This window comes from Anser anser (assembly GCF_964211835.1).
Source record: "Anser anser genome assembly, chromosome: 7".
Lineage (NCBI taxonomy): Eukaryota > Metazoa > Chordata > Aves > Anseriformes > Anatidae > Anser > Anser anser.
The window spans coordinates 7,539,034-7,563,702 of record NC_139727.1 but is presented as its reverse complement, the minus strand read 5'-3'; the positions used below and the strand labels follow the sequence as shown (position 1 = coordinate 7,563,702).

At 41.8% G+C, this 24,669-nt stretch overlaps 1 long non-coding RNA gene across 10 annotated transcripts; it reads right to left on the bottom strand.

Annotated features, from left to right (window-relative positions):
- Window positions 1-3,837: 3,837 nt before the first annotated feature.
- On the bottom strand, window positions 3,838-23,024 carry LOC310902576. Of its 10 annotated transcripts, none has more exons than XR_014586803.1 (6): window positions 21,683-23,024; window positions 21,275-21,323; window positions 20,820-20,944; window positions 10,474-10,575; window positions 9,507-9,724; window positions 3,838-9,205 (listed from the first exon to the last, which is right to left on the bottom strand). It is a non-coding gene; the product is annotated as an uncharacterized lncRNA (long non-coding RNA). The 10 variants fall into 10 exon arrangements; XR_014586804.1 differs by having other exon boundaries at window positions 20,820-20,857; XR_014586795.1 differs by having other exon boundaries at window positions 21,275-23,024.
- Window positions 23,025-24,669: the final 1,645 nt, after the last annotated feature.

Sequence of the window (24,669 nt, the reverse complement as noted above, 5' to 3'; positions counted from 1 at the left end):
TTGGCACATTGAAGATTTCTTGTAAAAATTTGTATAACCATACTTGTCATCAAAATCGTAAACAGTAATATCAATATTGCAATACTTAGTTTACCATAACATTGAAAACAAAAGCAACTGAAATGAGAGTCAGCATGAAATGTTTTCCTCTTATCAGAATAAATGAGAATGTTGAAATAATGCATTTCTGCTCTCTGCTTTTGAAAACGTCATTGAAAACAACACATTCTCACAAAAGATTTGGATTTCTCTCAAAGTGCATTTTCCAACTGGAAAGTGTAAAGACAAGTATTTTAGTATTGACCCTGTTTGGGGGTGGTTTGCAAATGCTCTCCATCAACCTAAATGACTGCATAAGGTAGGAGAAAATGGTAAATTTGGACCTCTGGATATATATACTGGTGTAACAGAGCAGAAAGTGGTATGTGGTACCTGTTAATGGGTATCAGTTCCATGTACCTGCTTACAGAGATCTGTGGGCAGCTGTATTTCACTATGTCCATCTTTTTGCGTGAATAAAGAAGAACAAGAATAACTGAAAAAGCTGAAGGCTGCTCCGGAGTAGAAAAGCCAGCCCTACTACAAAGAAATTCTTGTGCCTCTTTAATTACCCTCCTTCACCCATAGGTGGAATTTCCACTCAGCCAGCCTCAGCAACCAGGCTGCTAGCCTGGGAAGAGATTTCTGTTTGTCTTTGTACAGCAAACACTGGCTCTGTTGTGCAGCTCCAGTTTCTGATTCTAATGATTTCCTGAATTCATTCTGCTTCATACCTCAGGGAAGGAAGAGGTGATCCTCTTGAAAATTCACATAATTGCTTTTATTTGATTTTTATTAAACCTCATTCAAGAATAATATGATGGCTTTCTTTATTATATTGTTCATCACTGTGGCATTTTTGAATTTGCTTTGCTAAAAGAAACAGTTTACTAAGCCAAAGATTGAACTCAAGGATTTTTGCAGAGAAAACTGGGAGCTTTTTTTGAGGTTCTTTTGAGTTCAAAGGCTTTTGTAATATTGATAGCTATCTAATATTATCTCCACTTTCATTCTCTAGTAGCCCAAGCATCCTCCCAGCAGCCAGGCCATTCTGTGTCGTGTTGCATGTGCACAGGGCCAGCTTCACTCTGGCTTCACCCGGCTGCTTCAGAGGTGTGGGAGCGCCTGAGCCTATCCTCTCCTCTCCCCACACCAGCCATCCTGTGTGTGGGGAGGCTGGTCCTCACTGTCACACGCAGACAGCGGTGGATGAAGACAAGGCTGCTGCTGTGGTGTGGGAATGCGCAGTGAGGACTGGGTTAATCAGCAGCTGTAAATGCTTCTGTAGTTCCTGTAGTGATTATTCCCATTTTACAGATGGGATCACTGATGCAGAGAAGCAAGCTAAGTAATCTGCGCTTACCAGAAATAAAAGTAGCTGAGTAATTAAATTTCAGAACCAGCAACTTTGTGTTGGTAGCACTAAAGTATATGGCTTTGGAAAATTTAACCTATTTCCCTCTTTGCCACCCGTGTGACATCATTTACTGCCCATTAATAAGTCAAACACAGAGCTACTTGATGTGTAATTTTATGAGAGTTATATTTTATATAAGGAGAGTCTCAAAGGGGAAAACCCCCTTTTCTATTTTATCACAGGAAATGACATCTGAAAACACTGTGAAAACTTTGTAAAAAGTTCTTTTTAATCTTAAAAAGTTTTTAACAAGAATCCAGTCATTGTGGTTTATCCCTTTAAACCATGTCAATATTTATATTTAAGAGGAGTTTCAAATATTAGATCAGCTGCACTCTCAGTTTAATAGGAACAATTCCCATTGACTAGGAATTACGGCTGAATACTGCAAGGGCTTACTTTGAGTCCTTTTGCTTAAAGCTTGCAATGGCAGTAAGGGTGGTGGGGTATCTGTCAGTATATGCATCCCTCCACGAAGAGTTGGATCCCCCCCGGACTGTTTTTAGTCTGCTGGAGGGCTCCTGCTACATCCCACCACCACACCATGCCACACAGGGCTATGTCCTGGGAATGAGCAGCTCTGGCACCCGGTCATCTCACTGAAAGCCTTCCCATAGGAACGGGACTTGAATAGCTCTTACAGGATAACAGGCAACTAGAGTAGGCTGAGCATAGCTATCGTTGACACAGCTATACACCCTTAATAAGCACTGCAGACACCTCCCAGGGTTATGTGCAAACTGTAGTTTGTGTGAGGCGCATAATTTTGATGCTACTGGCAATTAGACTCCTGTTTTCTAATTTTTATGGAGCAACGGCAACAGACCTTGTGCTGCAGGACAAAAGACGGGCAGATAGACCATCATTTCTTCATATAGTTACTCTTTTTCACCCTCCCTTTCCTGAGGCAAGGAATGTTATTTCGTACCACATGGAGTGGCTTGCCCTTGCCCTTCTCTCATAGCAGATGTGTTTGGATGAGAGATGCCGACTGGTCCAAGATTTAGCTGGCATTTCATCCTCTAAGCTACCTGATCCGAGTGTCCTGCTCACATCCTCAGAATTAAACTGATCATCAGTTTTCTGGACAGTGAGGAAGTTTTTCATTTATCTAAAACTCTTTTTTCCTTTGGTTTATTTTTTTCTATAACATGAAACACAGTTGCTGTCTATAACTGCAGTGTAGTTTTGTTCAGTAAGATTAGGAAATATTTCCCTGGCTAAGGATGTGGAATCGTCATCCTGAGGAAGCTCCTGTCATTGGATATCTCCTGCACTATTGCAGGGATCACTTTGGGTGACTTGGGTGTTCCTTCCCAGTCCCATGCCCCCCCCAGCAGGGCAGATGTTTCCTATCTGGTAATACATAACAACTGAAAATTTCCATATTACGTTAAACATGCGAAGACCTCAGCCCACTCTCATGGTCCTCAGTGTGCGGCACCATATGAATGTAAAGAAGACAATGACTGAAAGAATTTAAATCTTCCCTGGCCCATCAAATACCTCAGGGTGACTCCTGACCTAGGACCCCCTGCTCTTTGTCATTTTCCTGGCTACTTCTTACTCGATCGCATGTTGTTTGCACTTAATGTTAATGAAGTGACCTGAAAATTATGATGCTACAGCAAAGATCAAAAGGCACAAAAAGGTGAGTAAATATAAATAGTAAAGTGAAAGAATACAACTAGACAGTAACAAGTGCTAAATGGTGTATTTCACAAGAACTTGAGTCTGCACTTCCCTAGGAACTACACATCTTTGCAACACGGTTCTCAAACCTCTATATAGTTACCTTTTTCCTTCCAGATTAGTGCTCGTTTTAGGACACCTCAGCTTTGGCTACTGTTAGCTCTAAACTATTTATTTTCAGAGGCCGACTTTCACATCATGTAGTAAATTGCTGGGATATGTGGTTGTAGTGGGTTTACGTGGCAAGGTTTTGGTAGCAGGGGGCCATAGGGGTGGCTTCTGTGAGAAGGATCTAGAAGCTGCCCCATGTTAGGTAAGGGCCCCACTGCTGACCAGAGCAGAGCCAGTAAGTGATGTTGATTTCTGCCTCTGTGAGAGCATATTTAAGACAGGGAAAAAAAAAAAAACGCTGCGCCACACAGCAGCTGGGAGAGTGAGAGGAGTGAGGAACAGCCTTGCAGGTGCCAAGGTCAGTGAAGAAGGAGGGGGAGAAGTGCTCCAGGCACTGGAGCAGAAGTCCCCTGCGGCCTGTGCTGAGGACCATGGTGAAGCAGGCTGTCCCCCTGCAGCCCATGGAGTACCACGGTGGAGCAGGTGGGCCTGCACCGACGGAGGCTGCGGCCTGTGGAAGACCCCTGCCGGAGCAGATTCCGGGCTGGACCTGTAGCCCGTGGAGAGGAGACCACGCAGGAGCAGGTGAGCTGGCAGGAGCTGCTGCCCGAGGGGGATCCAGGTTGGAGCAGTTTGCTCCTGAGGGATGGACCCCGCGGTACGGACCCATATCTGGAGCAGTTCTTGAAGAGCTGCTGCCTGTGGGCAGCCCACGCCGGATCAGTTCCGCAAGGACTGCGTCCCGTGGGAGGGACCCCACAGCACAGGGGACGAGAGTGACCGAGAAGGAGCGGCGGAGAAGAAGCGCTATAGACTGACCATAACCCCCGTTCCCCCATGCCACTCGGGGGGAGGAGGTGGAAGAGGGTGGATGAGGAGGGAAGGTGCTTTTGGTTTCTTTCCTTTGTTTCTTGCTTCTCTAGCTTGTTAGTAATAGGCAATAAATCTTAGTATCTCCCTATGCTGAGTCTGTTTTGCCCGTCACGATAATTACTGCACAAGCTCCTTGTCCTTATCTCAACCCTTGAGCCCTTTTCATCGTATTTTCTCCCCGTTCCTCTTTCAGGAGGGGGAGTGAGAGAGCGGTTGTGGTGGAGCTCGGCCGCCCACCGGAGTAAAACCACCACAGTGGTGCATGCAGAGAACTGCTGGGTACATTTCAACTAGAAAAACAAACTGGAACAATCTCTCTAGATAGACATTTATTTTCTTGAAAAAACAAAAAAACTGTAGAAATTTTTATGCTTTTTTTCACATAACCTCACAGAGAGAAAAAAATCAAAATGTTAACACTCTCTTTACTTCTACGTCTTCTAGTATTCAATTCCTTTCTCGTAGAAGTTTGCTAAAATTCAGCATTTTCACAATTAGTTTAGGCTTAAAACCCTTAAAAGTGGTTCTGAATCTGGAGCCTGGCTAAGTCAGAAATGAAATACAACTTTTCCCATTGCTTCCTCCTGATGCTAAGGACTTTTCCTATTACTCTAATGTAATCTTCTGGTTTTGTGAGGTATCCTCCAGACTGACTCCAGAGACTCCCATTTGCTGTCGCAGCAGTGGTGGTTCCTGCCACACTAAGAGTGCTCTTACATGTTCTAAGTGCTTTGCAGTATAAATGGGCAGCAATGCTGTTTCTTTGCTTGGTCTCTCTGGAATAACTCAAAAATAAACCAGCATATATCAAATAAACTCTACGAGTTCCGTCTGTCTCGGACTGTTTGCCATCTGGAGCAGTTTCCTTACGGCTGGAGAATCTTCTTCCTGAAGACCGCACCCCCACCAGGCTGCTGAAGCATGCTTGTCTTTTTCGCTCTTCTGTCCAAAAGCTTCCTTTCATACATTATAATTCAGTTATAAGCTCTGTTATTACCTTCTGTTCCCATTGTTCATCAGAATACAGCGCCCGGTTAAGACCTGTTGTCCTTTAACAGTCCTTGCATATATAACAATACACTTCAGCGTACAGTGGATCCCATCCACGTTAATGCTCAGAATAGTAGAGCAGGTTTGCAGCAACTGTCTCCGTCATCCTCATTTATCCTGCCCTAGTTTGATTTGCAGTTTTGGAGTGTATGAATCATTTTCTTTTTGGAGGAAACTAAAGCAGAAGCTGTCTACTTCAGGTACACACTGGTTGTGCTTCAGCCCCTAGCAGGGACAAAAGTGGTCCTTAGGAGACATTTAAACCACATGCATTCAGGTTGTCCAGTCAATCAAACTAAATATAATCTAAAATAAAATGCCAAACTGCCTGCACTCTAGATGTAGAGCTCTCACAGCCAGTTGCATTGTTGTACTGAGCTGCTCTTCCTATGCCTAATTGCTTGCTAATGTAGACAAAGGCAGAGGCACATAAAGGTACAGCAATTCATATCATCAGCTTCCTAAAATCAATGACTTTGTAAGTTTCTGAGAACATTTAAACTCCTGGCTTATGTCTCTAGACAGCTAGCACTATACAGATGGTATGGTGTATTGCATCTACATAGTCAAATCTGGTAGATGCCTTCATTTGGTGTTATGATAATTAATGGATTTTTATGTGGTAAAAAGATGGGGTGAACAGAGAGATCATCTATCAATATTCTACTTATTGGGAGCTGTGATTAAGTCCTTGAAGCTTTGAGATGTGGTCAGGCTGCACAGCAGTTTAGGATAACAAGTGAAGACTATTATCATGTCCAATTACTCTCGAAAGGAAATTAAGAGAGGCAGAATATAATTACTTGAACTGGAATGTAGCCAGAGTGTTGGGGTGATCATTTGCTATATGATCATTAATGACTGTGGTAGATAACTGTGGATTTAATGCCACGAGGTAAATATTCACTCTCACCAAGGAGTATGCTCATTAAGAAAAATATGGATGCAGTCATAAAAGAATGTTAATTGAATCCTGTGTATGGGTGAGCATTCATCTTCCAAAACCAAGTATCAGCAGTAACATCACTCAAATGCATAGAAATGCTGCATAACATCTAATGGGAGTAGGGAATCAAAGGGCTCTGTATTATATATATATATGTATATATTTATATATTTGGTTCTGACGTAGAGCATCAGATGATGCTATCTGTAGTTAGCTCAGCCTGCCCTCTTGGCCGCTGCAGAAGTAAACGTACAGGGAGGCAAGGAAAACTGCTAAGCAGTATGAGTTTAAGGAACAACTTGCCAGAAATTCTGGATATGAAAAGAAGCTTTTGAGGTTTCATGGAAGACAGACTGTTTAACAAATGATGTACAATCTTGTCTTCTGCACTTCTGTCCTGAAAATAGTACAAAGATTTTGTTTTTCAGTAGTGTCTTTCATGCATTTAGGTTGCCCTTCAACTGAGCTTCCTAGTTCTCCCAAACAAAGGATAAACAGTATATGATAATTGCTTTACCTTTTGCTGCAATGCAGCAGATACGTAACCACATTATCAATAGAGGTGTGAAAAAAATCAGCGCTTGAGGACTTTTAAAATACTTTGCTAGCTGCAGAGGAAGATCCTGGAATAATGTCTCTCAGGTCAAAACTGAAACTTAACATCCACTAATGTAATTTATCACAAGTTTCTTTCCTTTGGTACAACTGAAGTTCCTCAAAATGTTCTTGCTCTTGCCAATGATTCACAAGGATGTCTTGATGGACTGGGAAAAACTTTAAATCCAGCTCCTTGATAAAGACCTGGACACTTAAAATTCATGAGGCTTTATCCAGAACTTGCTTAAGTCCATAGCACAATGTCTTCAACATATGGAGGCAGGTGAGGCTTTGATTCAAACTGATAAGCTTTCAGGAAGGTTCAACCAAACCCACAGAAAACAGTGAAGAGATTTGCGAATGAGGCCAGGGGAGCGATTGAAATAGCAGTCTCTTCTGTTACTGCCTTCAGGAAGTCCCACAAGTCCCTTCTCCGCTTCTGGAAGAGCTCGAGGTAAGAGACCCGCTTGATTTGAATCAAAAGAATCTTGTTAAAAATCTTCAAGCCTCTGAGAGAGCTGCTTACATTAGCATGGTTATTTAGTCTGGAAAAAGGACTTCATTGCAGTCATCCTTGGGAGGCCCAGAGTGCCAGCTGCAACTCCTGAGAAAGGAAATTCCAGCCAGCACAGAGAGCGCTCCTGTTTCCACCGCCCCCAGTGGCCCGCTCATGGCCAGGGCTTCTGGAGGCTTCCAGACCCCCTCTTGCTGACCACTTTTTTCACAGAGCAAAAAGGCAGCTGTCATAAACGTGTCTGTTCCAAAGGAAAGGACGGGATCTGCCTTCCAAGGCAGCATTGCCAACTTTAAGGATCTATCTGGCAGAAGGCAACCAAAAGAAACAAGAACTGGAACTGACAAAAAGACTGTAAGGTCAGCCCTATTTCAGCACATCATGTTTAATAAAGGAAGAGGAGCAATAAATCCCACCGTGTCTATGTCTTTAATAGTTCAAAACCTTTGCATGGTTGGAAAAGTGAAGTCTGTGGGGCAGTGCATCAAGTTTTGTGTCATTCTCTTACTTCTGGGCGTGTAAAGGCAGCTAACAGTACTTTACCTAGCCTAACACTGCTGCTATTGATAAACGGGAAAACATTCGTTAAACAACGTAACTCTGAGGAGAGATCTCTTAACTCATCCAACTATGTGCATCAAAGGGGAATCCTTTGTGGCATCATTACATGGAGGGTACATTTTTTTCCTTTTTAACTGAAACTGTCACAGGTCAGTTCCTCGGGCGCCTTGTAACAGTGGTGGTCATCCCACAGCTTGTGAGGGATTTTATTGACCACTAGGTATTTCACACCGCCGCCTGGAATGAAGAGGAACTTTATTCTAGCAGAAACATACAGGATATAGAGAGCAAACATGGTAGCTGGAACATGCTGCTTTCTACAGGAAAAAAAAATACTGCTCTAAGGTAGCTGCTCCATGGATCACTCTGATGTTTTGTGGTGTAGGACACTGGGCACAGGCAGCTGACATGCAGACACTTGGTCCAGGCTGAGATTGTGGCTCCTGAGGCTGCGCTGGGAAGAGCTCTTGCCCCTAGTGGCTGGGGATCAGACAGGATGACAGGGAGCAACAGCTCGAGGGGGCTGAGGACACGGTGTGAGGATATGAGTTTACAAGAAGAAGGTGAAGCAAGACATGGAGCAGGTGGGATGGCTAGAAGAATTTTAAATGTCATTGCAGTTCCCAAATTTCCTGGTCAGAGCACCTGGGAGGATTAAGAGGAAAGAAGGAAGCATCTGACTTTGTTTATAGGTGTGAGCTTATTGAAAGTTGCTCTTTCGATATCCTTCTAGGAGCTTATCGAAGGCTTGCTCCATCTCCTTTGAGCTTCCAAAGGTGCTCTGGTTTACTTCCACTCTGTAACAGCTGAGTACTCATACTAAGGACTTGGAACGAAGCCACAGCCTAGCCTTTATTTCTAGCCTCATAGTATAGATCCATAAAGTAAACCCTTGGATGGCATAGTAATCTTCAAGAATACCTTAGCTTGAATAAACTTTTATGGCAAAACTATAACCCTTTCTGTGCAAGTCAAATGAAATTCATCTGATTTATATCTTTTGTTATTATCATTATGGATCACACAGAGTTACCAGGTTCCTCTGTTTCCTGACAAATAAATCAACATGTGTGTAGAAGATACCAAGAGGCAATTCAGCAGAAGCAATGGTGCACTGTCCAAAACTCTCCTGGCACTGGCAAACTCTTTGGCTGCCCCAAAGCGTGGTCTCTGTAGGGATAGTGCCTGCTCCCCCATGCTAGTGTTGGCATTAATGCAGCATCATACTCTGCCCAGTGCTGTTCCCTACAAGGTGCAATGTGCACTGGTGCTGCCTGTCTGCTGGGCCACCCCACAGCTGCTGCTGGGATCTTCTCATGGTGTTGCTCACAAGTGGGAGCAAGATCAAGAGCTGCAGGCTGCCCTGGGTTGTGGCCCCGTGGGACTTCTCTGCTGCCTGCTGAAGCTGGTGGCAAAACAAAAGGAAAATCAAATAGGAGGTAACATTTAAGTTTGGTTTTAAAATTAAGATGCAAATCTGCTACACAAATACCCTACAGCAGGCAATTCCAAAGGGAACACATTTCATTTTGTATCGGCTTAAATTTCTTAAACTAACTTCACTGACATTTGTCTTGTGCCGGTTAATTTACTTATGTCTGCTTTACCATTATCATGCTAAGCATAGATAAAGTTCTCCACACAAAGGTTTATGCTAGCATGACAAATCTTGCACTGTAACAAAAATGTTTTTGTATCAAACTTGCCCCGTGCGTCAGCAGCAGCCAGCGCTGTGCATGGTTCTTTGTTCCTGGTGGAAATGGTGAAGTGGTGTTTGCCGTGTCCCAGGCAGACTGCAAGGAGGACGAGAACAGCCCTTCAGCCAAGGAGGACGTAGCATAGATATGAACAGCCGCGGGGAGGGATGGAGGGTGACAATCAACCTGAGGCGATTTTCAGCTGACCCTGTCTATCTGCTTTTTACCTTAAAATGTTAATTTATAATATTTTGATTTGGTATTTCGAATATGGTTGTTGGAAATATGGATGCATTTCAATACCCTTTGAAACTCTTGACAATTTTAGGAGCAGAAGGATAAGAAGACCATAGAAAATTAATCTATCTATATATGCATATATTCAAAATTATCCTTTTCTAATCAGTTCTAAAGCTGTTCAAAAGCTGGAGGCAAAAAAAAATGAATTCTGTTGAGTACTTTGAGGAAGGTATCAGTTCTCAGTCTTGCTCACCAGTCCTCCCACACCCCAAGCAACGCCTTTACTTGGAAAGCTATATATCTCACTTACGAAAAACAAAGCTTTCAAGTCTCAGTTTCTGATATACCCTTTCATCCATAGTATCACAGTTCCTATCAGCTCTTATGACTGCGTCTGCCTCTCACAACAGACATCGGGATAAAAATCAGCATGTTCTACTTTCCCTTTCTAAGTCATTAAGAATACACATAAACAGAACAATAGCATCAAATAGCTGGGAGATTTTTTTTTCCCTTCCATTGTATTAACCACAAGCCTGTCTGGCAGTAGTAACAGCCAGCTCTGTGTCAGTGACTGTGGTCTGTGAGGACAAGGATCAGCCTCCCACCTCTAGGGATGGAGAAATGGCAATGCAGAGAAAAGCTCCCACTGGCTTAGTGACGGAGGGGACGGGTGGCCGAGCTAGGCAGAGCCAGGCCTTCCCAGCTCCTGCAGTGCCACAGCGATTTATTTTACCTTTCTCGAGCTGCCCTTTCTCATGCATGGCGACCATCTGAGAGTGTCCCATGGGGCTCCTGGGTCCTCTCTAGTCCTGCTTGCTTGCAGTCTGTCTTTTCTCTGAATACATTTCAAGAACCTTCGTTACAAAGTAGGGAAGTGCAACCAACACAGACTATAAGAGCTCTTTCCCAAGAAGAAAGCAAGAGGGCTGCACTCTTCAAACATCTTAACAGGGTTAAAATTATGGTGATTGCACTTGCAGGCAGGCAAATAATCATTTAGCATGCTATTTTACCTGCAAGGTCATGGACTCTGCAATGATTAATGGGTAGGTTCATTTTCTACGTTTCTTTTTAAAGCTTTAGTCTGATAGGGCTCTTCTGAATTTCTGGAAGATTAACCATTTGCAGTTGCCCAGCTGGTACTGCAGCCTCTTTCATAATCAACAAGCAAACAAAACAAAACCAAACCCCCCAAACAAAAGCCTTTCTGGTTAGTCTTTCACATATTATGCTACATGCTAAACCATCCTGATATATACTGTCTGTCCCCAGGCACTATATTACATTCATTATCCAGCTTTGCTCCAATCTCAACCAAATGGAGCAGAGGAACAGCACACCAAAAATAAACTGCATCATCTTGGTCTTCCAGATAACCTTCTGCTCTTTCTAGTTACAGTCCTAGAGGCTTACATTGACATTCCTTTGTCTCCCAGCTGATGAGCGAATTACATTGCTGGTAACGTTCAGAATGATTTGTTCCTCTCAGTTTTCTTCACAGTTACAGCGTTATTTAAGTTTTCTGAAAATATTTAACATCAGAATACTTCATTTTCAGTATTTAAAACTCAGGAAGGTAACTACAGAAGCATTAGCAGATCACTGACTTCTGAGTAGCATATTCCTTTCTCAGGAGGTGCTGGGTGTTTTAATAGCTAACCAAATCGCTGGGAGGTAGTCACCAGAACCATTTGTTTCTTTAAATGCTGCCAGGCATCAAGGTTCATATCCAGCTGCCTTTGTAATTTTGGCCTAACTCCTCACTTGTTACTCACAATACCTCCAGTTGTGGAAACTGTCAGCTTTGTTCACCACAGTGTTACAGCAGTATAAACTCTGAGCAGGCTCTGTGTGGTGGTGTCTGATAAGCTAAGTTATTTTGTGATTTCAAGATAGTGTTTTTTTTTTTTGTTTTTGTTTTTTTTCCCCTCCACTGACAGCTTTCACATCACTGTTAAGAAGCTCCTACAAATTCTTCTACAGCATTTTTAGGAAACAAATATAGTTTGGAAAACAGCTGACTCGATCTTTTTCATCTACTAAAACTAATACTGTTGCATTTTTAAAAATGAAATTAGGGTTTTCAAACAAACAACTTAATTTCCAAAGATGTACTTTTTACTACTGCATGTCTCTCACATTTTACTTTATTTCACTGAAAAATATTTCATCAAAAAGTTGTGATACAGCTTTCACAGAAGCACTACTTACTTTTGTGCTGAGAAATGTTGAGAAATGGTAGTGAGGAAGAATGCCTTGAACATTTTAGGCTGCCTTTGTGGACATCTGGTGTCCTTGGGACAGTACAGAAAAAAGGAAAATCCACCAAACAAGACTTTCATTCTCTAGTTTCATTCTGGCCAGCGCTCATATAAGGACATCATTTTCTGGTCAGAAGAAGGTTTTACCATCTCTCTATCAGAGACGGTCCTTTTCACATTGTATTTATTTTCCTCCTCTTTATTTTTGACCAGCACTTCTGAGGCTCACATTGTGTGTTACAATCACAAAGACATGCAGCTATCACCCCTCTGGTTTATCCATGTGTATCCCACGATCAAAAGTTTTCATCTAAGAAAGATGAGTGTAATATGACCTTGTAGTGCCCTTTAAGACACTACAGCAGGAGAAATCCCACTTCACTGTGTCACGGTTTGCATTCTGGAATGCATTCTTCTGCATCCAGCCATGCATGAAGTTTTCTGTATATCTACATCATGAATTGGTGCCTCCCTGAACTTTACTGAAGTGTTTTCTGGAGTGCTTGTGCTATGTGAAATGTGCTCTCTGCAGACAGCAACGGTGGCCTCTGCTTTGCAGAGTTGTGGTTAAAAAACCAAAACAAACAAAAACACATGGCGTTGGGGACCAATGAGCATGTGAGGTTGTAAGGTGATGCTTAGACATGTCGTGATAAAAAACTAATGTAAATCATTGGAAATCAAATTTAGTCCCCACATCAGCGCTAGAATTAAGCTAATGTTGAGCACATCTGAAATATTTGACTGTGTAAAGCTTTACTTGTTTGCAAGAGAGCGCCACAAAAATGAATTGCCCCACACAACTCCATTGCTGAGGTTGCTGTGGTTTATGACAACTTCCACACGGTAATTCTCATCCACCTTTGTGATAATTTCCAGTTATCGTTCCCATCCTACTGCCTGCGCAACTGCAGGACAGTGGTTTGCTCTGCCCTACATCTCTAACGATGCAAAGAGACCTGTTAAAACGCTTTTGTAGCTGCTTGGAATTGCCACTAGGTAGTGGCTGACGTATGCTATAAGCCTGAATTACTTCTGAAATTAAAATTAAAGGAACTATGGTTAAAAAGATTAAGACAGTCTCTGTGAGTCCAGCCATGCCCCTCTCCAAGTTTTCTCTGTTAAAGAGAAGGCAATGTGGCATTCATTTTTTTTCTGCACAGGACACAGTGTTCTCTGTTCAAGGGTGTGATCTGGAAACTGCATTTACAAACTTTTGCTAGCAGCTTAGGAAAATATAACAGCATATTTACATTTCCTCAGGGCAGGTCCTAACTTCGCACTTGGGCAGGTGAGTTTTGGAAGTTTTGGACAAAAGTACTGAGGACTGCCAGGATCCATTTTTACAGAGAGTATGCTGAATTTCTCTTCAAGTGAGATTGCGTTGTTAAATCTTTCCAAAAGATTGAACTGTTTTTTATTACATTGAAGTGCACTTTTTTTTTTTTCCTCCCCAGAATGAAGAACTGAAGGGGTTTAATAAGATGTTTTTCCCCAGAGTCCTTTTCGTTTCCATGTTTTACCTGTATAACATCTAAGGGTCGGATCCACAGATCATGGACTTTGTGAAAACATTTGTGTTGAACACAAGAAGAGGTCTGACCCATGCCCAGGGGAGAAGCCCCCACAGCCACCATTGCATGCAACGCTCATCAGCCTTAGGTACCACGCAGCAAATCATTTTAACAGGTTTTGTGAGTGGGTCTTTTCTCTTCTGCATTTCTGTGGTATGTGACTGAGTTGTATTCTATAAATATCAAACAGACCTGTGGTCAGGCTGCTCTGACTGCAGTGTGTGCAATGGAAAAACAGAAAAGGGATGTTTGAAACTTATAATTTTCCTCACTTTGCTTTCTGCATGTTGAACTCGCAACACTGTAATATCTGTGCCTATCTTCAGAGGCAGCCGCCGTGCTCTTTGGCTGCGGCACTCACAAACACAGGCACATTGCTCTGCCAGTGCCGAGCTCTGCTTTTGTCCACTGCTCATTTCCTTTCAGGTAACTTTTGCACGTAAATACATTTTGCTTCCTGTGCTGTAAAACTGAAGAAGTACACACTAATCAAAAATGGGGAAAATAGCCTGCCAATAAGAAGTGGGCTTTTCAGAAATATGATATAAGAGGTCTTGACTAGAAATCAATTAGAGTCCATCATGGAATATTTGAGCTTCAAGCCATTTTAGTATGAAGCTGAGACAGGAGAAAACACCAGAGTCCTTTAAGACTGAAAGATGCAGTGTTTTTACAAGGAGATAAAAGCAGCCTTTCCAAGGACAGAATGGCACTCCCCCAGACTAAACAATCTGAAGTTAATCAGACTTTTCTCTCTCTTTTTATTCTTTTTTTTTTTTTGCTAGAAACAGTAGCCATGCCATGGGAGATCTAGTTGGTTTGTGTAAGCAGCAAAAATAAATTTAGCTTTTCTAATAATAGTTTCATCCTCTATTCTATATTTGTCCTAAGACAAGGAACATCAACAGTACTGTCATTTGTTCACCTCATCTATGTTGCCTTTCCATATGCAACCACAGTTGTAACGTTTGATAAAAATTCAACCTGTTAATCACCTAAAAAGGCTTCTACCAAATACCTAGTCATGTCAGCCACAACGTCGGCCTCCTAGCTCATCCTCATTCCACTGCTCACAGTATAAGGCTTATCTGACAGCATGGCTCGCTGTACATTTCAATACAGTCATCAAGTGCAGTACATGATCATTGCGTAATTAAGAGACAAAGAAACAGGAGTTGTATTGCAAGTCACCACATGACTACACAATGGTTATTTGAAGCCATTTGTTGTGTAATTGGTTGATACTCTCCTAGAGATTTTTGAAGCATTTCAGAGGTGTTTTAAGGGGATTACTTAAAAAGATTAGTGGTTAGAAATTAATAAATGCGATGATTTAGGGGTCTTTTCTCCTTTTTTTTTAAACAACAAAAAAAGAGCAATTCATTTTAACAGTTAATCACTACTATTCATTTTTTAAGGAAGGCCATAACATATTTTATGGGGGTGCTGAAACAATATGCCTGTGTCAGACTCTCTCCTGTTACCCACTTGTGGAGAGATAAAGTAAAAAGTAATTCTTCCATTCCAGGGCTCTCTCTCTTCCATGCTTTACTGCCAGCTATTTTTCCTTATGGCTTAATATTCTAATTCACTTAATGTGGACTCATCCTCAAGGTCCAAATCTTTCAAGTGGTTTGTAGGACATGTGATGAAACAGAGTACAGGTAACAATATATCACATCCCACATCCACTGACCAAAGAGTACAAATCATACCCAAGAATATTAGGGTTTGCAGGGGACTGATACCAGGCTGCAATACAAAGGAAGAAGCAACACATGGTACAGTTTTACCGTGAAACTTGAAATGATCAATGTTTATAGTCTAGTTTAAAAAAAATAAAAAAAAGATAAAAGAAATAAGGCCAGTTGGGGAAGTAAACATCTGGTGGAAGAAAAGCGCAAGAATGGGAAAGAGTTTTAGCAGGCATCAGATTACACCTGGAGAGCAGAGAAACTAAATTTAATGAGCAAGGGGAAGTTTGCAATAATACAGCTTAGCAGTGTGGTTAAGCAACATAAAAAACACTGAAATCAGCCACAGATACAGATATTTAACGCCTCATGTCCCAGGAGCTGACTCAACAATAGCACAGTAATATTTCAACTTATATTTTACAACATATTTCCCTTGCCAATGCGCTTAGGAAAATCTATATATAATTAGATATAATAATTAGGAGCATGGTAATATATTATGGGATGAGTGGAATGTCTTGCAGCAAAGAGACACTTATTGCTTGTTGAATTTTTGTTAAGTAAACTGCATCTCTTTTAGAGATTGCCACATCAAATTTGATTACTACTTTTTCAATCTTATTTGTTTGGACTGATTACTATTTGTCCCGGCTATTCACCCAGAAAAAGTCAGCAGAAATTGTTCTCTTGACATGTTTAGTACAGACCACATCACCTCCAAGTTCATTATCTTCTGCTGGCCACACTACAGCTGCCAACAGAGGAGCTGCACGTGAGGACAGAGAGTACTGCTCTGCTGCTGAGGTTCAGCTGCCTCTTTTCTCAAGTGCAACTGTGAAGACCTTTAAAACAGTGATAGCAGAGGAACCATCTGTACTTATCGAGAGGTGGCCAGTATGATCAGCAGGTTTAATTCTAGCCACTGTGGTTAGGTCTTCCAGGTTTTCCAGACTGCCACAGAAACACATACAAAGATTTAGAAGAAAAAACAAAGTCAGAAATCTTGGAAAGGCAGTAGTGTTCAGAGGACAAAGTTTAATCCTCATTAGGTGGTGTAATGTTGAACATGATTTGCTGTACTGCAGCTTTGTTAGTTAGCTAACAGCTTGAGTTTACAACTGTGCTCATACACAGTTCACGTTTTTATTTAAGAAATCCCAATAAAGGTAACTTGCCTTGTGCTATAGCTTGAAAAGTAACTGAGTTAAAGCTTAGTTTCTTTATATGGCACTTAAATTTTGATAAAAGGAGGAAAAAAACTATCAATCTTTTGAACACTTCACTTGGTACAAAGAATAGAAATAAGCTGAATCACCCATTCCAAACCCTAAAGGCAGGACTGGACAGTCTAAACTGAGCTCTGAATATTGAAAGAGCAGGCTTCATCTACACTGGGCTCAAACAAAGCCTGTTTGCCCCCCTTCTACCTGAATTTGGGAGTATCTGTGTAGAGGCACTGAAAGAAAAGATTTGGACTACATTGCAGAATTCTGGCTATAATTTTTACCTCTTCTAGACAGGAGCTTTTTATCCCCTGTGTATCATAGACCTCCCGCTTTTACTGTGAAACAATGAAAATGATGCCGTAAAATTCAAATGGTACAAGTACCCTGTGTCTTGCCTCAGCCCTGCACCAAGCGCAGTTCAGGTACCGGCGGCATTGTCCTGCGGGGTGGGGGTGTGGGGGACAGAAATGGCTTTGCTGTAGGCGTAACCACTCAGCCAAGCTATGCTTCTCATTTTTCACCCTGGATAAGCTACACAACGTGATTAAATTAGATCTCTTACATTGTTCACTGACTTCTGGTAAATTACACCTCTGATTTCTGGTCCAATGAAAAGGTGCTAATTACCTTTTCAAGTGCTCGTTTAATGTTCTGCAGTGACATAAAGCATGAACGCAGCTGACTGCATGCCCGAACCTTCCAGAGGTTTCTCCCTGGCTGCTCACTCTCCTCAGCCTCTTTCATTTTTCCTCTGCTCCTTCCCTCTGTCCCTCCAAGGCACCTGCTGTGTGCCGCTCCTGCAGCTGAATAAATCCACAGTGTTGTTTGCTGCAGCTCGCTCTGTTTCAACCCATTAAAAAAAAGGATCAGCATTCTGCCTGGGTCTTATTGCCCAGCTTGTCTCTTAGCTGGAGACTTGCAGACCTCAGATTGCAAATGGCTTCCCTTCCTCTCCCCCTCAGTCAGTGATGTCTCTGAGGAATGTTTCACCCAGGCCTTACACAACTTGCACCTCCCTGTGCCACAAGGGCATGAGCTCCACTCCTGTGACCAGTGCGTAGGCCCGGCTGTCCCCGCCACCACCACACTGTGCACAGGCACTTCAGGCTGTCAGGGGCCGCTGTGGCCCTGAAAAGTTCTTCCCTTACTCGCAACGCGCAGGCCCAGGCTCCCTCACATCTCCAAAGCCGGGGGGGGAACCTGGCTGCTCCTAGCCCTGGGATGCAGACATCAGTGCCCTCAGACTTCTCCTCACTACAGTCCTGGTGCCCTAAACCTCAAGGCCCGTGACTCCAGCCTCGGCTGAGCTGTGTCACAACTGTGGCTGTTCCTTGGCCCTGTGCCACCACAGATGGGGACCCTGCAGTGGTCTTGTGGAGGGGTTTAGGCAGCCTCTTTTAATAAATGCACCAAGGCCTTCTGGCATGTGCTGCTTAACCCAGGCGTGATTTTGCTGCTACTTCTGACTTTGAGGAATTTAAGGCTGGCAAAATCATTCCTGTTGTCTCCAACTCTCTCAGAGCCATATAGGCCTGCTGATGAACTTGGAGTCATACTAGAGATGGACCAGACTGATGCTGTTTTACACAAGGTTTTCTCTGTCCTAATTTAACTACTGTTAAGTCTCTTTCATCTTAGCTTACTTTGTCACAGCCTATCACTCATGGCCCAGCGTGGACTCTGCGTATTTCTGTTCCTGGCCAGCCCGCCCAGCACAAGGTGCGCACACTCAGGGCACAGCCATGGAGGAAGTTCACTCTGGGCCTGTGTGCTGATCTACTTCTGACGGATTTCTCTTCAAAAGTACAACAGCTTATTTTTTGCTGTTACTTCCAAAGAAGATTAAATATGTCCTAATTTGAACTTGAAGAATTATTTTGCTTTCACTGCAACATCCAGATACACTATATAAAACCCAGGCTTGTGAATTTGTTGCATGAAAACTGGGTTGCTCCTATCACCCTCCCTCAGGATCCTGGTGCCGCAGGTTTTATTCCCTAATCATTACTGGACAAGTATTCCCATGTGCAGTGGTGAAACTCAAGATGGACAGACAGACAAGACACAAATCAGAGATTTCAAGCATCAGTTAACTTGCTTAACTGTGATTTGCTTCCTAATGAGGCCAGGAGAATGTAAGGACACCCAAGGACCAAAATGAAAGACATTTTCTGGAGCAGCACTTCTCCTTTCCAACCTCTTTTGATATGTCTGTATTGAAGAGTACAACAATGCTGACCTTTCTGAGATGAAAACTTATCCATGATAATCTTCAGAATTTAGTCTTTACCAAAACTTTACACCTTCCTTTGTAGATTGGATCTCTCTTCACAGTTCGTGCATATGCAATATTAAGCATACATCTATGTCAAGACTGGAAAGGTCTATCCAGATATTAAGACAGTTTACTTCTTAAGCATAATTTTTCTCACTAAAAATGTATTCCTACCTTTCAAATAGAGTCATTTGCTTTAAAGGAGTACAGTGAAGGTAAGTCAGTCTTTCAGAGCAGTAATTATTTTCCTCCTGAGAAACTGTGAGGGTTAAATTGTTAACACACAAGTTTTTTGAAAAATAAATATGATATATATTTATGGCCCATTCCTTTCCCCAGTGACACATTTGGTTTTAGCTTTTTATCTCCTTTAAAATTTTTTTATTATTTATTATTGAAGGAACAATCAAACTCATCTGGTTTTTTTTTTTTTTTTTTTTTTTCCATGGACATCAGTATGATTGCATTGGGCCTTTATAAAGGAGAATTAATTAAGGACACTGATTCATGATTGAATTGGATTCAGCTCTGGTGGCTAAAAAGGTTACTGCTGAGGTGATAACCTCAGCTTTTCTGAATCTGACAGGAGTCACGAACCAGAGACCCCTCCTGCTGCAGCTCACAGCCCAGCATGTTAACATAAATTGAAATCAATGCCTGTTGAAGTTAATACACCATGCTGTCAACTGCAATGGCCCAAGAGCAAGCTATGTGTTCTGCACCCCTGCTACAGCAACTTCTACCTGAGGGGTGGGATGGGCATTACGGAACAGTAGTTTTTTAAGTGGTCCAGAGCCCAGGAGTCCCAGTCTGCAAATTCCCTTTTGTGTTTTACCAACTATCTACAATGTGATAGGCTGGATATTAAATACCAGACCAAGTACTCATTTGTGTTCTATTTCTGCATCCACTAGGCTTGGCTAACACAATGAGTCTGGTTGATTTCAGGAGGAGTTTTGTGTAGGTTTGTGGCTCTGCAAAACCATAGAATAAATTCTGTAAAATGTTCCTTTGAAATAAGCCAGGCAAAAGATACTCTGCTCAGCTCACATCACTGTTCCCTGTACAATAAGTATTTTACGCTTGATTTTAACCCAGAGGTGGGAAAAGAGCCAAGAATGAGTTCCCAAGGTATTAAAAACCTTGCTGAGTTGGAGCGTAATACTAGAAAAACAGTGCACATGCAGATGTGAATTCAATGAATCTTCGAGGGGACTTCTGCAATCCTATTCTCATTTCTACAGCTGCTGGTGATTAAAGCCTAGATCATTGTAGCTACTGCCAATAAAAGAAAAGCCCAAACTTAAGTAGTGTCTCCAACAGAGACAAAATTGAAAACAAGGTGCTAGAGTCTGGTTGTTAACACCTTAGACAAAGACCAGAAGTACAGCTGAAGAAGTTTTTTTCAAGTGAAGAAGAGATTTTCATCACAGAGGAACATAAAAAAAATACAGTTCAATGTCAGTCAAAGTTAATTCTGAATTTGTGCAAAGTACACTGAAATAGGTTCTGCAGATTGGCTTGAAAGAAAGCAGCATGTCATTATGTTCTTCAAATGTTTCTATTTTTGTTTGAAATTCATTTTAAATATCTTGATAATAAAGCAGAAAAGAGACATCCAAAATAAAGTAGTTTAGGTATTTTTGAAGGAGAGCAGAGACAGGGACCTTTTTTCAACTACTTTTGCCTGATCTGTACACAAAAAGTAGAAAATTACTGCAAGTCATGGCAGTTTGCTATTAATCCCAATTTATGACAACTTTATATAATGATACCTACACAGCTATTTATCATCTCAACTGAATTGGGCCCAGAAATCTATACAGGAGATTTCACCTGATATCTGCAGACTACATTTGATCTTACATCGGCAACAGTCATTTCAATAACAACATGCAATGGGGAAGGAAGGAAGGAAGGAAGGTTACAAAGTCTTTATAATCAGGCATCACAAAACATTTATAATGATTACCAAGATATACCTTAGAAGGTATGTTCCAAGAAAGTGCAAAAGAAAAAAAAAAAGGCAAAAGTGCACAGACTTACCCAGGAGAACATCCTCTGTTGTCCTTCCTAGCTCATGCCTGTTTCCGTCATGGATTCAGATCAGCTATAGAACTGATTTCTTTTTATCATCCTACTAAGTGCAGCCCTACCTCTGCTGACTTCTACTGTAGAGACAATGTAATTCTAACTCGTTAATGACCAAAACACCACAAGTCTGCTTGCTTTTGACAATCTTCTTAAGAATCAAGTTAAAGACCGTTCCCTAGAAAATCTTGTACGCCTGACAAGACTTAGGACTGCTCAGGCCATGGGATTTGTTTCAATTTAAGGAACATTTAACGTTTTACTGTTTACAGAGGACTGCACACATAATGATCATGTTTATATCTGCAATGAGTGATGATGCAATTCTTATTGCTTTCCTAGCAAACTACGGAAAGGTACAAGGAGTAGCACTTCATTCATTATTTTGGTGATGAGTCATCAGCTCTTACCTTAAGCACTACAGCAAAGTCTCCCCATCTACGAAAAAATTACTTTAGTCTGAAAAGAGAAGCAGTCAGTCAGGCCTACAGAAAATGCTTAAATTGATTACTTAAATTCCTCAAAGCTATCTCCATGATAATGAAGCCAAAACCCCCAGAGCAGGTAACTCTTTCCTTCTCTATAGCAAGTATGAAGTTTGTTGAAAAAAGCAGGCACTCCACAGGCTTAGGAAGAGAATCAGAACCATGCACATGAGTGCATCTCTGTGGTATCTCATAGGATCAGAGAAGCTCTTGTTCCAGCTGCATTCTTTCTGATAAATTAAGACTGCTGTTTCTCTTTCCCCATCACCTAAATTGGGGAGCTGACAGATACTTCTAGAGCTATTAATTCTAAGGCTTCTGGATATAAATTACCACTATTTTGGAGCAGGGAGTATTCCTTCATTGTTAGACAAGAGCCCTGTAGGATCTGGTGCTTGTAGAGAGCACCAAGCTACAGAGCCAAAACCAACTCCTCAGTGGGGCAGCCTACACTGAACTGTTAAGAAGCCAGGAAGGATGGCTGATTTATACCAGCTGAAGAGCTGACCCAGAAGCTGGTGTAAATGGGCTTGATATGGCAGTTCCAAACATCCTCACTCTCTGGCAGTATTAACGATCAATTAGGAGGCACTTTGTTTCCATACCGCAGCAGCAATAGCTTTAGCCCTCCCTTGAAAGGACACGAAAGGGCAGAGGGCAATAACAGAGCAGAAAGATGACAAAATAAAGTGGGGAGAAACCAGGAACTTTTAGGAACTTAACTGCAAGTCTTGTAACAAAATGCAGTTGGACAGAAGGGACTTGGTTTCAGATGTAAAGTCAGCTAAATAGGTGAAAGAGTTCTCTTTAAACTGTCATCATTAATTTAAGCCAAACTTAATTAAAAAAATAAACTGAAACAGCTGCTTGTAGGAAGTGGCTGACTGACCTCAGTGCTGGGGCCGTTTTCCTTTTCTCCTTTTAAACCATTGTTCATCAGCTTCCACTTAAAGCAAACCAGAACCGTCAGACTAACCACAATCAAAACCATAGGGCTTGCTTGCATTTAATATTTCTCTCTGTATTGTGACATCCATTAAAAGAAAAAAAGGAGTATCAGCTGAAAATCCCTCTTGCACATTCATAGAGTGCCACACTACGTTGCCTGAATGTGAGAACCAGTGAAATATTTAAAGTCTGTAAAGCATCTTATATTCCAAAGGACCCTTAAATATGTTTGTTGTACCATTTGGAAAACTCAATTCCTGCTCCTCATTCCATGTGGACTTCTGAATAAAAGCAGAAACATTGCTTCATTCCAGCTTCTTTCCCTAGCCATCCTTCAGGATGAGATAAATATTAAGTTCCTTGGGACAGGTAACATGTTACCATGTTTTTTCAGAGCTTTTACCTTTGCATTTCTACCTGGTATATCCGTACAAAAATTTAGGACTATGCTAATAACTGAAAAGCAGCCTACTCCAGCTGCAGATGGAAATCAGTACACAGTACCTCTGAAGGGTAATTAAAGAGCATCATGCAAAGCACCTACTTTACCTGAGGTAAGCCAAATAGTGGACATTTGATAAGCCTGCCACAAAACCTTTCTTGTCTTAATGTCACCTCTACTAGCCCAGTCCAATGGTGAGTTTGTTCCTGTACAGCTATCACAGTAGTGCCATCTCAGGAGGGAAGGTCTACTTATGGTTCACCTACTATTGATTTTCTGCTACAGGATGTCCAACAGAACATCTGTTTCTATTTGAAACTCCTACAGTCTTATTGCGACTCATCAATTCTGCAGTAGAAGGAGATTACTAACATACAGCTCACTCCTATACACTTCAAATACAGATCAAGTGATAGTTTCTGAGAGAAGTTATTCCACAAGTGATCAATTACCCTTGTGAATGAAAAAAAAAAAAATATATATATTTCTTAGCTGGTAGTCACCTGTGCCCTAAATCACATCCTTTTTACCTCAGTGGGGCTTACTAATATGTCTGAAGGTAATAATATGCTTAGGACCCTTATTTCAAGAGTCTGGAGGGCTTATATAATGTTAATAATCATCATACCTTTGCACAGCTTGTCATAGCTTAGCTGGATCAGGCATTGGAAGGTAAGGAGCCATTATGTTTTACCAGACAGAAAACAAAACTTAAACTGAAATAAAGGCCATGCAGATAGGATATACAAGAGGAAAAATACAACACCCCATGCAAAGAGCAAGATGGACCAATGTAATTTTTTATGGTAAAGGGAAACATTGGACTCAGCCGTAACAGTAACAAACTTTGGTTACATCATAGCTCCCTTTGCAGAGGGGAACACTTGCATATAATGACATACACAGATCACAGCTTTTTTTTTTTTTTTTTTTTTTCCCAGCATCACAGTGACATATTGCCAAGCTTTTGAAATTTCTAGAGATAATTCAAAACAAACATCCCAATTTGCAAAACTTTTTATTTCAGAGTGTTTCCTTTTGTTCAGTTACCATGTCTAGCTTCCCAGCACCACTGTAGCAAAGCAGAAGGACTTTCTGGCAGTTTTGTATGAGTTCTCCATTCCTTTAAAATTAGTCCAGTTAATGCATTTTTCTCAGTGACACTTGTTCTCCCAGCCCACTGTCATGACCCACCAGAGTTGTCTATTTGCTTTGAAAAATCTCCCATCATATCTGGATCATTTCACACATTGAAAAGCACCTTCTATCAATTCACCATTAACAAAAGTCATCAGACTCAAACCCATGATAGTTTTATCTGCAGAAAGGAAATGGTGCTCTGCCCTTCCACAGTGATATGTCCCCAGCTGCTTACATTAATGCTTTCACAGGGTTCAAGCCATCCCATTTCGTTTTGCTCTGGCTGACTCCTAGAAGGCCAGTCATAGCTGTGGTGGCTGCACTCAGAAACACACAACCATGGCAGTGCATCGTGGGGATGAGAACAGCAGCTTGTGCTTTAAAGGGCAAAGCGTTCCTCACTGCAGCAGCTGGGAGCATTCCACTGTGCACTGAGGGACCCCTTCCCTGCTAGAGCTGTGGCACTGGATCACCACCAGAAAAGTCCCAGGGCTCCTACCCCCTCAGAGGCAGGGTGCTGAGGGGCTGGGACGCATGTCTCCCAAGAACCTTGGTCTTGCCTGGCCCTTGCTGCAGGGAGCCAGGGAACCATGAGATTACTGGCATGAGCTGCCTTCCCAGGCTATGCAGCACCTCGCGCGGTTGGAGCAATGGTAGAAAAAAACAACTCTGGGATTTTTTTCTTCAAGATCATTGTCCCATTAAATCATTATATTCTGAAGAATAAACAGATTTCCCCAGCAAGAAGCAATTCATTTGTGTTACTCTGACCTGTTAAAATGCCAAAATT